Source organism: Scyliorhinus torazame, chromosome 20 (genome assembly GCF_047496885.1).
Source record: "Scyliorhinus torazame isolate Kashiwa2021f chromosome 20, sScyTor2.1, whole genome shotgun sequence".
Lineage (NCBI taxonomy): Eukaryota > Metazoa > Chordata > Chondrichthyes > Carcharhiniformes > Scyliorhinidae > Scyliorhinus > Scyliorhinus torazame.
In genome coordinates, this window is record NC_092726.1 from 77,014,178 (window position 1) to 77,035,677 (window position 21,500).

General features: G+C 55.7%; 1 long non-coding RNA gene across 1 annotated transcript in view; it reads left to right on the plus strand.

The window, feature by feature from the left end:
- Positions 1-16,867: 16,867 nt before the first annotated feature.
- LOC140396760 (uncharacterized) overlaps positions 16,868-21,500 on the plus strand; it is a 231,863-nt gene continuing 227,230 nt past the window's right edge. Inside the window, exon 1 of the long non-coding RNA XR_011936626.1 lies at positions 16,868-17,017. This is a non-coding gene — a long non-coding RNA (uncharacterized lncRNA). The remainder of the gene's footprint in view (positions 17,018-21,500) is intronic.

Here is a 21,500-nt window from a genome sequence, read left to right on the forward strand (position 1 = left end):
CACCCCTCTGTCTCTACCTCTCGCTCCCCTCACTGTCTCCCACTCTCACTCCCCTCACTGTCACCCACTCTCACACCCCTCACTGTCACCCACTCACACACCCCTCACTGTCTCTCCCTCTCACTCCCCTCAGTGTCTCCCCCTCTGACACCCCTCACTGTCTCCCACTCTCACTCCCCTCACAGTCTCCCACTCTCGCACGCCTCACTATCTTCAATTCTGATACCCCTTACTCTGTCCCATTCTCACACCACTTTTTGTCTCCCATTCACACACCTCATTCTTTCCCAACATCACACATTTTACTGTCCCCGTCTTTCATTCCCTCACTGTATCCCACCCTCACTCCTCACTGTGTCCCTCGTTCACAACCCTCACTGTCTCCCACTCAAACGTCTCTGTTACCTACTCTCACAGCCCTCATTATCTTCCTCTCTAACATCCCTCACTGCCTCCCACTCTCACTCCCCTCACTTTCTCCCACTCTCACACCCCTCACTGTCTCCCACTCTCACTCCCCTCACTTTCTCCCACTCTCACAACCCTCACTGTCGCCACTCTCACTCCCCTCACTGTAACCCACTCTCACACCCCTCACAGTCACCCACTCTCACTCCCCTCACTGTCGCCCACTCTCACACACCTCACTGTCTCTCCCTCTCACTCCCCTCAGTGTCTCCCCCTCTCACACCCCTCACTACCTCCCACTCTCACTCCCCTCACTGTTTCCCACTCTCACTCCCCCCACTGTTTCCCACTCTCACAACCTCATTGTCTCCCACTCTCACACCCCTCACTGTCTCCCACTCTCACTCCCCTCACTGTCTCCCACTCTCACTCCCCTCACTGTCTCCCACGCTCACTCCCCTCACTGTTTCCCACTCTCACTCACCTCACTGTCTCCCACTCTCACTCCCCTCACTGTCTCCCACTCTCACTCCTCTCACTGTCTCCCACTCTCACTCCCCTCACTGTCTCCCACTCTCACTCCCCTCACTGTCCCGCACTCTCACTCCCCTCACTGTCTCTCACTCTTACACACCTCACTGTCTCCCACTCTCACTCCCCTCACTGTCTCCCACTCTCGCTCCCCTCACTGTCTCCCACTCTCACGCCCCTCACTGTCTCCCACTTTCACTCCCCTCACAGTCTCCCAATCTCACACCCATCACTGTTTTTCACTCTCATTCCCCTCACTGTCTCCCAATGTCACACACCTCACTGTCTCCCACTCTCACTCCCCTCACTGTCTCCCACTCTCACTCACCTCACTGTCTCCATCGCTCACTCCCCTCACTGTCTGCCACTCTCACCTCCCTCACTGTCTCCCACTCTCACTCCCCTCACTGCCTCCCACTCTCACTCCCCTAACTGTCTCCCACTCTCACTCCTCTCACTGTCACCCACTCTCACTCCCCTCACTGTCTCGCACTCTCACTCCCCTCACTGTCTCCCACTCCTACACAACTCACTGTCTCCCACTCTCACTCCCCTCACTGTCTCCGGCTCTCGCTCCCCTCACTGTCTCCGACTCTCGCTCCCCTCACTGTCTCCCACTCTCCCCCCCCTCACTGTCTCCCACTTTCACTCCCCTCACTGTCTCCCACTCTCACTCCCCTCACTGTCTCCCACTCTCACTCCCCTCACTGTCTCCCACTCTCACTCCCCTCACTGTCACCCACTCTCACACCCCTCACTGTCACCCACTCACACACCCCTCACTGTCTCTCCCTCTCTCTCCCCTCAGTGTTTCCCCCTCTCACACCCCTCACTGTCTCCCGCGCTCACTCCCCTTACTGCCTCCCACTCTCACCTCCCTCACTGTCTCCCACTCTCACTCCCCTCACTGTCTCCCACTCTCACTCCTCTCACTGTCACCCACTCTCACTCCCCTCACTGTCTCGCACTTTCACTCCCCTCACTGTCTCCCACTCTTACACACATCACTGTCTCCCACTCTCACTCCCCTCACTGTCTGCGACTCTTGCTCCCCTCACTGTCTCCCACTCTCCCTCCCCTCACTGTCTCCCAATTTCACTCCCCTCACTGTCTCCCACTCTCATTCCCCTCACTGTCTCCCACTCTCACACCCCTCTGTCTCTACCTCTCGCTCCCCTCACTGTCTCCCACTCTCACTCCCCTCACTGTCACCCACTCTCACACCCCTCACTGTCACCCACTCACACACCCCTCACTGTCTCTCCCTCTCACTCCCCTCAGTGTCTCCCCCTCTCACACCCCTCACTGTCTCCCACTCTCACTCCCCTCACAGTCTCCCACTCTCACACGCCTCACTATCTTCAATTCTGATACCCCTTACTCTGTCCCATTCTCACACCACTTTTTGTCTCCCATTCACACACCTCATTCTTTCCCAACATCACACATTTTACTGTCCCCGTCTTTCATTCCCTCACTGTATCCCACCCTCACTCCTCACTGTGTCCCTCGTTCACAACCCTCACTGTCTCCCACTCAAACGTCTCTGTTACCTACTCTCACAGCCCTCATTATCTTCCACTCTCACACCCCTCACTGACTCCCACTCTATAACACCTCACTCTCTCCCAGTCTCATGCACCTCACTCTCTCCCACTCTAACAACCTTCACAGTCTTCCTCTCTAACATCCCTCACTGCCTCCCACTCTCACTCCCCTCACTTTCTCCCACTCTCACAACCCTCACTGTCGCCACTCTCACTCCCCTCACTGTCACCCACTCTCACACCCCTCACAGTCACCCACTCTCACTCCCCTCACTGTCTCCCACTCTCACTCCCCTCACTGTCTCCCACTCTCACACCCCTCACTGTCTCCCACTCTCACACCCCTCACTGTCTCCCACTCTCACTCCCCTCACTGTCTCCCACTCTCACTCCCCTCATTGTCTACCACTCGCACACCCCTCACTGTCTCCCACTCTCACTCCCCTCACTGTCTCCCACTCTCACTCCCCTCACTGTCTCCCACTCTCACACCCCTCACTGACTCCCACTCTCACTCCCCTCACTTTCTCCCACTCTCACTCCCCTCACTGTCTACCACTCTCAATCCCCTCACTGTCTCCCACTCTCACTCCCCTCACTGTCTCCCACGCTCACTCCCCTCACTGTTTCCCACTCTCACTCCCCTCACTGTCTCCCACTCTCACTCCCCTCACTGTCTCCCACTCTCACTCCTCTCACTGTCTCCCACTCTCACTCCCCTCACTGTCTCCCACTCTCACTCCCCTCACTGTCCCGCACTCTCAATCCCCTCACTGTCTCTCACTCTTACACATCTAACTGTCTCCCACTCTCACTCCCCTCACTGTCTCCCACTCTCGCTCCCCTCACTGTCTCCCACTCTCACACCCCGCACTGTCTCCCACTTTCACTCCCCTCACTGTCTCCCAATCTCACACCCATCACTGTTTTTCACTCTCATTCCCCTCACTGTCTCCCAATGTCACACACCTCACTGTCTCCCACTCTCACTCCCCTCACTGTCTCCCACTCTCACTCACCTCACTGTCTCCCTCGCTCACTCCCCTCACTGTCTGCCACTCTCACCTCCGTCACTGTCTCCCACTCTCACTCCCCTCAATGTCTCCCACTCTCACTCCCCTAACTGTCTCCCACTCTCACTCCTCTCACTGTCACCCACTCTCACTCCCCTCACTGTCTCGCACTCTCACTCCCCTCACTGTCTCCCACTCCTACACAACTCACTGTCTCCCACTCTCACTCCCCTCACTGTCTTCGACTCTCGCTCCCCTCACTGTCTCCGACTCTCGCTCCCCTCACTGTCTCCCACTCTCCCTCCCCTCACTGTCTCCCACTTTCACTCCCCTCACTGTCTCCCACTCTCACTCCCCTCACTGTCTCCCACTCTCACTCCCCTCACTGTCTCCCACGCTCACTCCCCTCACTGTCACCCACTCTCACACCCCTCACTGTCACCCACTCACACACCCCTCACTGTCTCTCCCTCTCACTCCCCTCAGTGTCTCCCCCTCTCATACCCCTCACTGTCTCCCGCGCTCACTCCCCTCACTGCCTCCCACTCTCACCTCCCTCACTGTCTCCCACTCTCACTCCCCTCACTGTCTCCCACTCTCACTCCTCTCACTGTCACCCACTCTCACTCCCCTCACTGTCTTGCACTCTCACTCCCCTCACTGTCTCCCACTCTCACTCCCCTCACTGTCACCCACTCTCACACCCCTCACTGTCACCCACTCACACACCCCTCACTGTCTCTCCCTCTCACTCCCCTCAGTGTCTCCCCCTCTCACACCCCTCACTGTCTCCCACTCTCACTCCCCTCACAGTCTCCCACTCTCACACGCCTCACTATCTTCAATTCTGATACCCCTTATTCTGTCCCATTCTCACACCACTTTTTGTCTCCCATTCACACACCTCATTCTTTCCCAACATCACACATTTTACTGTCCCCGTCTTTCATTCCCTCACTGTATCCCACCCTCACTCCTCACTGTGTCCCTCGCTCACAACCCTCACTGTCTCCCACTCAAACGTCTCTGTTACCTACTCTCACAGCCCTCATTATCTTCCACTCTCACACCCCTCACTGACTCCCACTCTATAACACCTCACTCTCTCCCAGTCTCATGCACCTCACTGTCTCCCACTCTAACACCCTTCACAGTCTTCCTCTCTAACATCCCTCGCTGCCTCCCACTCTCACTCCCCTCACTGTCTCCCACTCTAACAACCTTCACAGTCTTCCTCTCTAACATCCCTCACTGCCTCCCACTCTCACTCCCCTCACTTTCTCCCACTCTCACACCCCTCACTGTCTCCCACTCTCACTCCCCTCACTGTCTCCCACGCTCACTCCCCTCACTGTTTCCCACTCTCACTCACCTCACTGTCTCCCACTCTCACTCCCCTCACTGTCTCCCACTCTCACTCCCCTCACTGTCCCGCACTCTCACTCCCCTCACTGTCTCTCACTCTTACACACCTCACTGTCTCCCACTCTCACTCCCCTCACTGTCTCCCACTCTCGCTCCCCTCACTGTCTCCCACTCTCACGCCCCTCACTGTCTCCCACTTTCACTCCCCTCACTGTCTCCCAATCTCACACCCATCACTGTTTTTCACTCTCATTCCCCTCACTGTCTCCCAATGTCACACACCTCACTGTCTCCCACTCTCACTCCCCTCACTGTCTCCCACTCTCACTCACCTCACTGTCTCCCTCGCTCACTCCCCTCACTGTCTGCCACTCTCACCTCCCTCACTGTCTCCCACTCTCACTCCCCTCACTGTCTCCCACTCTCACTCCCCTAACTGTCTCCCACTCTCACTCCTCTCACTGTCACCCACTCTCACTCCCCTCACTGTCTCGCACTCTCACTCCCCTCACTGTCTCCCACTCCTACACAACTCACTGTCTCCCACTCTCACTCCCCTCACTGTCTCCGACTCTCGCTCCCCTCACTGTCTCCGACTCTCGCTCCCCTCACTGTCTCCCACTCTCCCTCCCCTCACTGTCTCCCACTTTCACTCCCCTCACTGTCTCCCACTCTCACTCCCCTCACTGTCTCCCACTCTCACTCCCCTCACTGTCTCCCACGCTCACTCCCCTCACTGTCACCCACTCTCACACCCCTCACTGTCACCCACTCACACACCCCTCACTGTCTCTCCCTCTCACTCCCCTCAGTGTCTCCCCCTCTCATACCCCTCACTGTCTCCCGCGCTCACTCCCCTCACTGCCTCCCACTCTCACCTCCCTCACTGTCTCCCACTCTCACTCCCATCACTGTCACCCACTCTCACACCCCTCACTGTCACCCACTCACACACCCCTCACTGTCTCTCCCTCTCACTCCCCTCAGTGTCTCCCACTCTCACTCCCTTCACTGTCTCCCACTCTCACACTCCTCACTGACTCCCACTCTCACTCCCCTCACTGTCTCCCACTCTCACTCCCCTCACTGTCTACCACTCTCACTCCCCTCACTGTCTCCCACTCTCACTCCCCTCACTGTCTCCCACGCTCACTCCCCTCACTGTTTCCCACTCTCACTCCCCTCACTGTCTCCCACTCTCACTCCCCTCACTGTCTCCCACTCTCACTCCTCTCACTGTCTCCCACTCTCACTCCCCTCACTGTCTCCCACTCTCACTCCCCTCACTGTCCCGCACTCTCACTCCCCTCACTATCTCTCACTCTTACACACCTAACTGTCTCCCACTCTCACTCCCCTCACTGTCTCCCACTCTCGCTCCCCTCACTGTCTCCCACTCTCACGCCCCTCACTGTCTCCCACTTTCACTCCCCTCACTGTCTCCCAATCTCACACCCATCACTGTTTTTCACTCTCATTCCCCTCACTGTCTCCCAATGTCACACACCTCACTGTCTCCCACTCTCACTCCCCTCACTGTCTCCCACTCTCACTCACCTCACTGTCTCCCTCGCTCACTCCCCTCACTGTCTGCCACTCTCACCTCCCTCACTGTCTCCCACTCTCACTCCCCTCAATGTCTCCCACTCTCACTCCCCTAACTGTCTCCCACTCTCACTCCTCTCACTGTCACCCACTCTCACTCCCCTCACTGTCTCGCACTCTCACTCCCCTCACTGTCTCCCACTCCTACACAACTCACTGTCTCCCACTCTCACTCCCCTCACTGTCTCCGACTCTCGCTCCCCTCACTGTCTCCGACTCTCGCTCCCCTCACTGTCTCCCACTCTCCCTCCCCTCACTGTCTCCCACTTTCACTCCCCTCACTGTCTCCCACTCTCACTCCCCTCACTGTCTCCCACTCTCACTCCCCTCACTGTCTCCCACTCTCACTCCCCTCACTGTCTCCCACTCTCACTCACCTCACTGTCTCCCTCGCTCACTCCCCTCACTGTCTGCCACTCTCACCTCCCTCACTGTCTCCCACTCTCACTCCCCTCAATGTCTCCCACTCTCACTCCCCTAACTGTCTCCCACTCTCACTCCTCTCACTGTCACCCACTCTCACTCCCCTCACTGTCTCGCACTCTCACTCCCCTCACTGTCTCCCACTCCTACACAACTCACTGTCTCCCACTCTCACTCCCCTCACTGTCTCCGACTCTCGCTCCCCTCACTGTCTCCGACTCTCGCTCCCCTCACTGTCTCCCACTCTCCCTCCCCTCACTGTCTCCCACTTTCACTCCCCTCACTGTCTCCCACTCTCACTCCCCTCACTGTCTCCCACTCTCACTCCCCTCACTGTCTCCCACTCTCACTCCCCTCACTGTCACCCACTCTCACACCCCTCACTGTCACCCACTCACACACCCCTCACTGTCTCTCCCTCTCACTCCCCTCAGTGGCTCCCCCTCTCATACCCCTCACTGTCTCCCGCGCTCACTCCCCTCACTGCCTCCCACTCTCACCTCCCTCACTGTCTCCCACTCTCACTCCCCTCACTGTCTCCCACTCTCACTCCTCTCACTGTCACCCACTCTCACTCCCCTCACTGTCTCGCACTCTCACTCCCCTCACTGTCTCCCACTCTTACACACATCACAGTCTCCCACTCTCACTCCCCTCACTGTCTCCGACTCTTGCTCCCCTCACTGTCTCCCACTCTCACTCCCCTCACTGTCTCCCACTTTCACTCCCCTCACTGTCTCCCACTCTCATTCCCCTCACTGTCTCCCACTCTCACACCCCTCACTGTCTCTCCCTCTCGCTCCCCTCACTGTCTCCCACTCTCACTCCCCTCACTGTCACCCACTCTCACACCCCTCACTGTCACCCACTCACACACCCCTCACTGTCTCTCCCTCTCACTCCCCTCAGTGTCTCCCCCTCTCACACCCCTCACTGTCTCCCACTCTCACTCCCCTCACAGTCTCCCACTCTCACACGCCTCACTATCTTCAATTCTGACACCCCTTACTCTGTCCCATTCTCACACCACTTTTTGTCTCCCATTCACACACCTCATTCTTTCCCAATATCACACATTTTACTGTCCCCGTCTTTCATTCCCTCACTGTATCCCACCCTCACTCCTCACTGTGTCCCTCGCTCACAACCCTCACTGTCTCCCACTCAAACGTCTCTGTTACCTACTCTCACAGCCCTCATTATCTTCCACTCTCAGACCCCTCACTGACTCCCACTCTATAACACCTCACTCTCTCCCACTCTCATGCACCTCACTGTCTCCCACTCTTACAACCTTCAGAGTCTTCCTCTCTAACATCCCTCACTGCCTCCCACTCTCACTCCCCTCACTTTCTCCCACTCTCACACCCCTCACTGTCTCCCACTCTCACTCTCCTCACTGTCACCCACTCTCACACCCCTCACAGTCACCCACTCTCACTCCCCTCACTGTCTCCCACTCTCACTCCCCTCACTGTCTCCCACTCTCACACCCCTCACTATCTCCCACTCTCACACCCCTCACTGTCTCCCACTCTCACTCACCTCACTGTCTCCCACTCTCACTCCCCTCATTGTCTCCCACTCTCACTCCCCTCACTGTCTCCCACTCTCACTCCCCTCACTGTCTCCCACTCTCACTCCCCTCACTGTCTCTCACTCTAACAACCCTCACAGTCTTCCTCTCTAACATCCCTCACTGTCTCCCACTCTCATTCGCCTCACTGTATCCCACACTCACACCCCTCACTCTCTCCCTCTCTCACGCCCCTCACTGTCTCTCAATCCCACTCTCCTCACTGTCTCCTTCTATCATTCCCCTCACTGGCTCCCACTCTCACAACCCACACCCTCTCCCGCTCTCACTCCCCTCACTGTCTCCTACCTTAATGTCCCTCACTCTCACCCACTCTCCCACACCTCACTGTCTCTTACTCTTAAACCCCTCACTATCTCTCATTCTCGCTCTCCTCACTATCTCCCACTCTCACACCCCTCACTATCTACCACGCTCACACACCTCATTGTGTCTCACTCTCATTCGCCTCTCGGTCTCCCACTCTCACTCCCCTCACTGCCTGCACTCGCACTCCCCTCACTGTCTCCCACTCTCACTCCCCTCACTGTCTCCGACTCTCGCTCCCCTCACTGTCTCCGACTCTCGCTCCCCTCACTGTCTCCCACTCTCCCTCCCCTCACTGTCTCCCACTTTCACTCCCCTCACTGTCTCCCACTCTCACTCCCCTCACTGTCTCCCACTCTCACTCCCCTCACTGTCTCCCACTCTCACTCCCCTCACTGTCACCCACTCTCACACCCCTCACTGTCACCCACTCACACACCCCTCACTGTCTCTCCCTCTCACTCCCCTCAGTGTCTCCCCCTCTCATACCCCTCACTGTCTCCCGTGCTCACTCCCCTCACTGCCTCCCACTCTCACCTCCCTCACTGTCTCCCACTCTCACTCCCCTCACTGTCTGCCACTCTCACTCCTCTCACTGTCACCCACTCTCACTCCCCTCACTGTCTCGCACTCTAACTCCCCTCACTGTCTCCCACTCTTACACACATCACAGTCTCCCACTCTCACTCCCCTCACTGTCTCCGACTCTTGCTCCCCTCACTGTCTCCCACTCTCACTCCCCTCACTGTCTCCCACTTTCACTCCCCTCACTGTCTCCCGCTCTCATTCCCCTCACTGTCTCCCACTCTCACACCCCTCACTGTCTCTCCCTCTCGCTCCCCTCACTGTCTCCCACTCTCACTCCCCTCACTGTCACCCACTCTCACACCCCTCACTGTCACCCACTCACACACCCCTCACTGTCTCTCCCTCTCACTCCCCTCAGTGTCTCCCCCTCTCACACCCCTCACTGTCTCCCACTCTCACTCCCCTCACTGTCTCCCACTCTCACTCCCCTCACTGTCCCGCACTCTCACTCCCCTCACTGTCTCTCACTCTTACACACCTCACTGTCTCCCACTCTCACTCCCCTCACTGTCTCCCACTCTCGCTCCCCTCGCTGTCTCCCACTCTCACGCCCCTCACTGTCTCCCACTTTCACTCCCGTCACTGTCTCCCAATCTCACACCCATCACTGTTTTTCACTCTCATTCCCCTCACTGTCTCCCAATGTCACACACCTCACTGTCTCCCACTCTCACTCCCCTCACTGTCTCCCACTCTCACTCACCTCACTGTCTCCCTCGCTCACTCCCCTCACTGTCTGCCACTCTCACCTCCCTCACTGTCTCCCACTCTCACTCCCCTCACTGTCTCCCACTCTCACTCCCCTAACTGTCTCCCACTCTCACTCCTCTCACTGTCACCCACTCTCACTCCCCTCACTGTCTCGCACTCTCACTCCCCTCACTGTCTCCCACTCCTACACAACTCACTGTCTCCCACTCTCACTCCCCTCACTGTCTCCGACTCTCGCTCCCCTCACTGTCTCCGACTCTCGCTCCCCTCACTGTCTCCCACTCTCCCTCCCCTCACTGTCTCCCACTTTCACTCCCCTCACTGTCTCCCACTCTCACTCCCCTCACTGTCTCCCACTCTCACTCCCCTCACTGTCTCCCACGCTCACTCCCCTCACTGTCACCCACTCTCACACCCCTCACTGTCACCCACTCACACACCCCTCACTGTCTCTCCCTCTCACTCCCCTCAGTGTCTCCCCCTCTCATACCCCTCACTGTCTCCCGCGCTCACTCCCCTCACTGCCTCCCACTCTCACCTCCCTCACTGTCTCCCACTCTCACTCCCATCACTGTCACCCACTCTCACACCCGTCACTGTCACCCACTCACACACCCCTCACTGTCTCTCCCTCTCACTCCCCTCAGTGTCTCCCACTCTCACTCCCTTCACTGTCTCCCACTCTCACACTCCTCACTGACTCCCACTCTCACTCCCCTCACTGTCTCCCACTCTCACTCCCCTCACTGTCTACCACTCTCACTCCCCTCACTGTCTCCCACTCTCACTCCCCTCACTGTCTCCCACGCTCACTCCCCTCACTGTTTCCCACTCTCACTCCCCTCACTGTCTCCCACTCTCACTCCCCTCACTGTCTCCCACTCTCACTCCTCTCACTGTCTCCCACTCTCACTCCCCTCACTGTCTCCCACTCTCACTCCCCTCACTGTCCCGCACTCTCACTCCCCTCACTATCTCTCACTCTTACACACCTAACTGTCTCCCACTCTCACTCCCCTCACTGTCTCCCACTCTCGCTCCCCTCACTGTCTCCCACTCTCACGCCCCTCACTGTCTCCCACTTTCACTCCCCTCACTGTCTCCCAATCTCACACCCATCACTGTTTTTCACTCTCATTCCCCTCACTGTCTCCCAATGTCACACACCTCACTGTCTCCCACTCTCACTCCCCTCACTGTCTCCCACTCTCACTCACCTCACTGTCTCCCTCGCTCACTCCCCTCACTGTCTGCCACTCTCACCTCCCTCACTGTCTCCCACTCTCACTCCCCTCAATGTCTCCCACTCTCACTCCCCTAACTGTCTCCCACTCTCACTCCTCTCACTGTCACCCACTCTCACTCCCCTCACTGTCTCGCACTCTCACTCCCCTCACTGTCTCCCACTCCTACACAACTCACTGTCTCCCACTCTCACTCCCCTCACTGTCTCCGACTCTCGCTCCCCTCACTGTCTCCGACTCTCGCTCCCCTCACTGTCTCCCACTCTCCCTCCCCTCACTGTCTCCCACTTTCACTCCCCTCACTGTCTCCCACTCTCACTCCACTCACTGTCTCCCACTCTCACTCCCCTCACTGTCTCCCACTCTCACTCCCCTCACTGTCACCCACTCTCACACCCCTCACTGTCACCCACTCACACACCCCTCACTGTCTCTCCCTCTCACTCCCCTCAGTGGCTCCCCCTCTCATACCCCTCACTGTCTCCCGCGCTCACTCCCCTCACTGCCTCCCACTCTCACCTCCCTCACTGTCTCCCACTCTCACTCCCCTCACTGTCTCCCACTCTCACTCCTCTCACTGTCACCCACTCTCACTCCCCTCACTGTCTCGCACTCTCACTCCCCTCACTGTCTCCCACTCTTACACACATCACAGTCTCCCACTCTCACTCCCCTCACTGTCTCCGACTCTTGCTCCCCTCACTGTCTCCCACTCTCACTCCCCTCACTGTCTCCCACTTTCACTCCCCTCACTGTCTCCCACTCTCATTCCCCTCACTGTCTCCCACTCTCACACCCCTCACTGTCTCTCCCTCTCGCTCCCCTCACTGTCTCCCACTCTCACTCCCCTCACTGTCACCCACTCTCACACCCCTCACTGTCACCCACTCACACACCCCTCACTGTCTCTCCCTCTCACTCCCCTCAGTGTCTCCCCCTCTCACACCCCTCACTGTCTCCCACTCTCACTTCCCTCACAGTCTCCCACTCTCACACGCCTCACTATCTTCAATTCTGACACCCCTTACTCTGTCCCATTCTCACACCACTTTTTGTCTCCCATTCACACACCTCATTCTTTCCCAATATCACACATTTTACTGTCCCCGTCTTTCATTCCCTCACTGTATCCCACCCTCACTCCTCACTGTGTCCCTCGCTCACAACCCTCACTGTCTCCCACTCAAACGTCTCTGTTACCTACTCTCACAGCCCTCATTATCTTCCACTCTCAGACCCCTCACTGACTCCCACTCTATAACACCTCACTCTCTCCCACTCTCATGCACCTCACTGTCTCCCACTCTTACAACCTTCAGAGTCTTCCTCTCTAACATCCCTCACTGCCTCCCACTCTCACTCCCCTCACTTTCTCCCACTCTCACACCCCTCACTGTCTCCCACTCTCACTCCCCTCACTGTCACCCACTCTCACACCCCTCACAGTCACCCACTCTCACTCCCCTCACTGTCTCCCACTCTCACTCCCCTCACTGTCTCCCACTCTCACACCCCTCACTATCTCCCACTCTCACACCCCTCACTGTCTCCCACTCTCACTCACCTCACTGTCTCCCACTCTCACTCCCCTCATTGTCTCCCACTCTCACTCCCCTCACTGTCTCCCACTCTCACTCCCCTCACTGTCTCCCACTCTCACTCCCCTCACTGTCTCTCACTCTAACAACCCTCACAGTCTTCCTCTCTAACATCCCTCACTGTCTCCCACTCTTATTCGCCTCACTGTATCCCACACTCACACCCCTCACTCTCTCCCTCTCTCACGCCCCTCACTGTCTCTCAATCCCACTCTCCTCACTGTCTCCTTCTCTCATTCCCCTCACTGGCTCCCACTCTCACAACCCACACCCTCTCCCGCTCTCACTCCCCTCACTGTCTCCTACCTTAATGTCCCTCACTCTCACCCACTCTCCCACACCTCACTGTCTCTTACTCTTAAACCCCTCACTATCTCTCATTCTCGCTCTCCTCACTATCTCCCACTCTCACACCCCTCACTATCTACCACGCTCACACACCTCATTGTGTCTCACTCTCATTCGCCTCTCGGTCTCCCACTCTCACTCCCCTCACTGCCTGCACTCGCACTCCCCTCACTGTCTCCCACTCTCACTCCCCTCACTGTCTCCGACTCTCGCTCCCCTCACTGTCTCCGACTCTCGCTCCCCTCACTGTCTCCCACTCTCCCTCCCCTCACTGTCTCCCACTTTCACTCCCCTCACTGTCTCCCACTCTCACTCCCCTCACTGTCTCCCACTCTCACTCCCCTCACTGTCTCCCACTCTCACTCCCCTCACTGTCACCCACTCTCACACCCCTCACTGTCACCCACTCACACACCCCTCACTGTCTCTCCCTCTCACTCCCCTCAGTGTCTCCCCCTCTCATACCCCTCACTGTCTCCCGTGCTCACTCCCCTCACTGCCTCCCACTCTCACCTCCCTCACTGTCTCCCACTCTCACTCCCCTCACTGTCTGCCACTCTCACTCCTCTCACTGTCACCCACTCTCACTCCCCTCACTGTCTCGCACTCTCACTCCCCTCACTGTCTCCCACTCTTACACACATCACAGTCTCCCACTCTCACTCCCCTCACTGTCTCCGACTCTTGCTCCCCTCGCTGTCTCCCACTCTCACTCCCCTCACTGTCTCCCACTTTCACTCCCCTCACTGTCTCCCGCTCTCATTCCCCTCACTGTCTCCCACTCTCACACCCCTCACTGTCTCTCCCTCTCGCTCCCCTCACTGTCTCCCACTCTCACTCCCCTCACTGTCACCCACTCTCACACCCCTCACTGTCACCCACTCACACACCCCTCACTGTCTCTCCCTCTCACTCCCCTCAGTGTCTCCCCCTCTCACACCCCTCACTGTCTCCCACTCTCACTCCCCTCACAGTCTCCCACTCTCACACGCCTCACTATCTTCAATTCTGACACCCCTTACTCTGTCCCATTCTCACACCACTTTTTGTCTCCCATTCACACACCTCATTCTTTCCCAACATCACACATTTTACTGTCCCCGTCTTTCATTCCCTCACTGTATCCCACCCTCACTCCTCACTGTGTCCCTCGCTCACAACCCTCACTGTCTCCCACTCAAACGTCTCTGTTACCTACTCTCACAGCCCTCATTATCTTCCACTCTCAGACCCCTCACTGACTCCCACTCTATAACACCTCACTCTCTCCCAGTCTCATGCACCTCACTGTCTCCCACTCTTACAACCTTCACAGTCTTCCTCTCTAACATCCCTCACTGCCTCCCACTCTCACTCCCCTCACTTTCTCCCACTCTCACACCCCTCACTGTCTCCCACTCTCACTCCCCTCACTGTCACCCACTCTCACACCCCTCACAGTCACCCACTCTCACTCCCCTCACTGTCTCCCACTCTCACTCCCTTCACTGTCTCCCACTCTCACACCCCTCACTATCTCCCACTCTCACACCCCTCACTGTCTCCCACTCTCACTCACCTCACTGTCTCCCACTCTCACTCCCCTCATTGTCTCCCACTCTCACTCCCCTCACTGTCTCCCACTCTCACTCCCCTCACTGTCTCCCACTCTCACTCCCCTCACTGTCTCTCACTCTAACAACCCTCACAGTCTTCCTCTCTAACATCCCTCACTGTCTCCCACTCTCATTCGCCTCACTGTATCCCACACTCACACCCCTCACTCTCTCCCTCTCTCACGCCCCTCACTGTCTCTCAATCCCACTCTCCTCACTGTCTCCTTCTCTCATTCCCCTCACTGGCTCCCACTCTCACAACCCACACCCTCTCCCGCTCTCACTCCCCTCACTGTCTCCTACCTTAATGTCCCTCACTCTCACCCACTCTCCCACACCTCACTGTCTCTTACTCTTAAACCCCTCACTATCTCTCATTCTCGCTCTCCTCACTATCTCCCACTCTCACACCCCTCACTATCTACCACGCTCACACACCTCATTGTGTCTCACTCTCATTCGCCTCTCGGTCTCCCACTCTCACTCCCCTCACTGCCTGCACTCGCACTCCCCTCACTGTCTCCCACTCCCACTCCCCTCGCTGTCTCCCACTGTAACTCCCCTCACTCTTTCCCTCTCTCACGCCCCTCACTGTCTCTAAATCCCACTCTCCTCACTGTCTCCTTCTCTCATTCCCCTCACTGGCTCCCACTCTCACAACCCACACCCACTCCCGCTCTCACTCCCCTCACTGTCTCCTACTTTAATATCCCTCACTCTCACCCACTCTCCCACACCACACTGTCTCTTACTCTTAAACCCCTCACTCTCTCTCATTCTCGCTCTCCTCACTATCTCCCACTCTCACACCCCTCACTATCTACCACGCTCACACACCTCATTGTGTCCCACTCTCATTCGCCTCTCGGTCTCCCACTCTCACTCCCCTCACTGCCTGCACTCGCACTCCCCTCACTGTCTCCCACTCTCACTCCCCTCACTGTCACCCAGTCTCACATCCCTCACTGTCTGCACTCTCACTCACCTCACTGTCCCCCACTCTCACACCCCTCACTGCCTACCACTCTAACTCCCCTCACTGTCTCCCACTCTAACTCCCCTCATTGTCTGCCACTCTCACTCCCATCACTGTCTCCCACTAACATACACCTCACTCTCAACTCTCACTCCCCTCACTGCCTTCCACTCTTACTCCCCTCACCGTCTCCCACTCTTACTCACCTCACCCTCAACTCTCACTTTCCTCACTGCCTCCAACTCTCACACCCCACACTCTCTCAAAACCTAACTCCCAATCTCACACGCATTAGTAAGGAGATTGTGTAAACGGCTGAGATACAGACAGAGATCGGGATTGAGAGATTTCAGTGAGCAGGCTGGAAAAGCAGAATGCTCAACTCGGTTATGGTTGTCGGTGAATGTTGAAATATTTGTATTTTTATCATACAAGTGTATTAATTGTATTCAAGCATCCCGATCCTTGTGCCTGTCTCCCTGATTGTACTAAACTATACGTTTTGTAAAGTACGCCCTTGTATTACGAAAAGCTTTATTTTAACTCTCCGAGGTCTCTCCCCTGCGGTTACACTGAGCGACGCTGTCTTGCAACATCTGTTGTTTATGACGCTTTCCCATTCCCTGGACACAAGTCAATCTCTCCCTGTCAGGCGGAATGAGTAACATTCGCAAACTATTGTGCTTTTCAAAGTCAGTTTTGCTGATATTTGCTGACTTAATAGTTTAAAAGAAAAGCACAGAACAAAATACGAATCTTTGTCCTCACAGACAGACCGGATAACATTTGCAGCCCATTGTGCTTTTCAGATGTTAGTTTTGCAGATTCTTTGCTGAACTAATAGTTTTAAAGGAACCCCGAAACTGTCGGAGTAATGATTTCATCGCTGTTTCTATGCTTTAAACGCATTTTAGAAGTGCTAATTGTATTTAAAATGTAACAACTATTAAAAAGTTTTCTATACCATTTAAATATTGCTAGATATTTAAATATATTTTTCTGCTCAAGATCTGAATGCCAGTTTAAGGGGCGTGTCTGTAACTCCCTTTGTCAATCGGGGCGGATCCTCACCTGGTTCACACTGAAACTCCAAACTGCCTGTTTCCCAGGACAACACTGCTGCAGGGTGAAGGAGATGGATCAGCTGCAGCCTGCCGGACAGGTAAACCTGGGTGTTTGATTTGGCGCAGGCAGCGGGTTAGAGAACTGAACTAAATCAGTCCGTAAACTGTTGGATTGTTTGAGCGTTTGAAATGAGCTCTGGCGGCTGAGAGTCAGCGCACAGATTGGGATTGAGAGAATTCAGTGGGATTGAGAGAATTCAGTGGGATTGATAGAATTCAGTGGCCAGATTAGAATGGCAGGATGCTCAACTCGATTGTTGTTGCAGGTGAATGTTTCAATAGTTGCTGATTTTCTCTCTATGAATGTAATAACTGTCTTTGAGCCTCGCTGCCGTTGAGCCTGTTTCTAGAATTATGCTGTATTTTACATTTTGTAAAGGCGGCTCTTGTATTGTGAAAAGCTGTCTGTGTCCTGCGGGGACACTGAGTGACGCTCACTTCCAACAGCTGTTGTTTATGACGCTTTCCAATTCCCTGGAGAGCAGCCAATCGCTGGCCTCTCAGACAGACCGTATAATACACCTGCTCCATTGTGTTTTTTCCGAATTCTGTCTTGATCATCCTTTGCTGAATTAGGAGTTTTAAAAATACTTTGATCCAGCAGGAGGGAAGTAAACCAGGGTTGAAAACCAATTCTTGAATCTCCAAAACACTGTTAGTGAAGTGTCCAACATCCTGCGGGAGAAAAGAGATGAAATAAAATTGTTCCAAACAGGCACCACAGTGAGCCAGGTTCAAATGTATAAAGAGAAACCGCTCGGGTTTCCAGAACAACTTGGTTGTCACTCACTTGTTGTTGCTGCCCGAAGGCGGGATGCAGTCTTCTCAAATCAGCCACATTGCAGAATGGTTTCAACCCCAGCAATATTTACTCTGCTGCTTTCCTGATGTTCCATTATTGTGTGTGTGTGTTTTGTGGACGTATGTGTGTGCTAATGGATTCGTGTGTGTGTTAATGGATGTGTATGTCCGGCAATGGATGCGTGTGTCACTGGATGTGTATGTGTCACTGGATGTGTGTGTGTGTGTTCATGGATGTGTATGTGTTGTTGGATGTGAGTGTCACTGGATGTGTATGTGTCACTGGATGTGTATGAGCCACTGGAGGTGTGTGCGTGTCACTGGATGTGTGTGTGTTTATGTGTGTGTGTTAATGGATGTGTGTGTCACTGGATGTGTGTGCGTGTCACTGGATGAGTGTGTGTTAATGGATGTGTGTGCGTGTCACGGGATGAGTGTGTGTTAATGGATGTGTGTGCGTGTCACTGGATGTCTGTGAGTGTGTTCATGTGTGTGTCTTAATGGATGTATGTCAGTGTTAAAGGATGTATGTGTGCTAATGGATGTGAGTGTCACTGGATCAGTGTGTGTGTTAATGGATGTGTGTCACTGGATGTGTGTGTGTTAATGGATGCGTTTGTCACTGGAAGAGTGTGTGTGTTAATGGAAGTGTGTGTTGTCTCCTCCACTCACTACTTCACTCTCTCTCACTCTCACTCCCCTCACTGTCTCCCACTCTCACACTCCTCACTGTCTCCCACTTTCACTACCCTCACAGTCTCCCACTCTCACTCGCCTCACTGCCTCCCATTCTCACGCACCTCACTGTGCCCCACTCTCACACCACTCACTGTCTCCCACTCTCACTCCCCTCACTGTCTCCCACTCTCACTGTGCCCCACTCTCACTCCTCTAACTATCTCCCACTCTCACACCCCTCACTGTCTTCCACTCATCACTGTCTCCTACTCTCACTCCCCTCATTGTCTCCCACTCTCACTCCCCTCACTGTCTCCCACTCTCACTCCCCTCACTGTCACACACTCTCACTCCCCTCACTGTCTCCCACTCTTATTCCCCTCACTGTCTCCCACTCTCACTCACCTCACTGTCTCCCACTCTCACTCCCCTCACTGTCTCCCACTCTCACTCCCCTCACTGTCTCCCACTCTCACTCCCCTCACTGTCTCCCACTCTCACTCGCCTCACTTTCTCAAACTCTCAGAAACCTCACTATCTCCCACTCTAACACCCCTCACGGTTCCTCACTCTCATTCGTCTCACTGTATCCCACTCTCACAACCCACACCCTCTCCCACTCTAACTCCACTCACTGTCACCTAACTTAATACACCTCACTGTCACACACTCTCCCACACCTCACTGTCTCTCACTCAAAAACCCCTCACTGTCTCTCATTCTCGCTCTCCTCACTGTCTCCCACTCTCACTCCCCTCACTGTCTCCCAATCTCACTCCCCTCACTGTGCCCCACTCTCACTCCCCTCACTGTCTCCCAGTCTCACTACCATAACTATCTCCCACTCTCACACCCCTCAATCTCTCCCACTCGCATTCGCCACTCTTTCTCCCAGTCCCACTCCCCTCACTGTCTCCCACTCTCACTCCCCTCACTGTCACCCACTCTCACTCCCCTCACTGTCTCCCACTCTGACTCCCCTCACTGTCTCCCACTCTGACTCCCCTCACTGTCTCTCATTCTCACTCCCCTCACTGTCACCCACTCTCACTCCCCTCACTGTCTCCCACTCTCACTCCCCTCACTGTCTCCTACTCTCACTTCCCTCACTGTCACCCACTCTCACTCCCCTCACTGTCTCCTACTCTCACTCCCCTCACTGTCTCCCACTCTCACTCCCCTCACTGTCTCCCACTCTCACTCCCCTCACTGTCTCACACTCTCACTCCCCTCACTGTGCCCCACTCTCACTCCCCTCACTGTCTCTCACTCTCACCCACACACTGTTTCCCACTCTCGCACAACTCACTGTCTCCCACTCTCACTCCGCTCAATGTCACCCACTCTCACTCCCCTCACTGTCTCTCACTCTCACCCACACACTGTTTCCCACTCTCGCACACCTCATTGTCTCCCACACTAACGCCCCTCACTGTATCCCACTCTCACTCGCCTCACTCTCAACCCACTCTCACACCCTCAATGTCTCCTGCTCTCACTCCTTCACTCTCTCCCACTCTCTCTCCCCTCACTGTCTCCCACTCTCACTCCCCTCACTGTCTCCCACTCTCACTCACCTCACTCACTCCCACTCTCACTCCCCTCACTCTCTCCCACTCTCACTCCCCTCACTCTCTCCCACTCTCACTCACTCACTGTCTCTCACTCTCACTCCCCTCACTGTCTCCCACTCTCACTCCCCTCACTGTCTCCCACTCTCACTCCCCTCAATATCTCCCACTCTCACACCCCTCACTGTCTCCCACTCTCACTCCCCTCACTGTCTCCCACTCTCACTCCCCTCACTCTTTCCCACTCTCAATCCCCTCACGGTCTCACACTCTCACTCACTCACTGTCTCTCACTCTCACTCCCCTCAGTGTCTCCCACTCTCATTCCCCTCACTGTCTCCCAGTCCCGCTCCCCTCACTGTCTCCCACTCTAACTCCCCTCACTGTCTCCCACTCTCTCACCCCTCACTGTCTCCCACTCTCAGTCACCTCACTGTCTCCCAGTCGCACTCCCCTCACTGTCTCCCACTCTCACTCCCTTCACTGTCTCCCACTCTCACTCCCCTCACTGTCTCCCACTCTCACTCCCCTCACTGTATCCCACTCTCACTCCCCTCACTGTCTCCCACTCTCACTCCCCTCACTGTCTCCCACTCTGACTCCCCTCACTGTCTCTCACTACCCTCACTGTCTCCCACTATTCACCATCCTCACTGTCTCCCACTCTCACTCCCCTCACTGTCTCCCACTCTCGCACCCCTCACTGTCTCCCACTCTCACTCCCCTCACTGTCTCACACTCTCACGCCCCTCACTAGCTCCCACTCTCACACACCTCACTGTCTCCTGCTCTCACTCCTTCATTCTCTCCCACTCTCTCTCCCCTCACTGTCTCCCACTCTCACTCCCCTCACTGTCTCTCACTCTCACTACCCTCACTGTCTCCCACTCTCACCCTCCTCACTGTCTCCAACTCTCACTCTCCTCACTGTCTCCCACTCTCACTCACCTCACTGTCTCCCACTCTCGCACCCCTCACTGTCTCCCACTCTCACTCCCCTCACTCTCTCCCACTCTCAATCCCCTCACTGTCTCACACTCTCACTCACTCACTGTCTCTCACTCTCGCACACCTCACTGTCTCCCACTCTCACTCCCCTCAATGTCACCCACTCTCACTCCCCTCACTGTCTCTCACTCTCACCCACACACTGTTTCCTACTCTCGCACACCTCATTGTCTCCCACACTAACACCCCTCACTGTATCCCACTCTCACTCGCCTCACTCTCAACCCACTCTCACACCCTCACTGTCTCCTGCTCTCACTCCTTCACTCTCTCCCACTCTCTCTCCCCTCACTGTCTCCCACTCTCACTCCCCTCACTGTCTCCCACTCTCACTCACCTCACTCACTCCCACTCTCACTCCCCTCACTCTCTCCCACTCTCACTCCCCTCACTCTCTCCCACTCTCACTCACTCACTGTCTCTCACTCTCACTCCCCTCACTGTCTCCCACTCTCACTCCCCT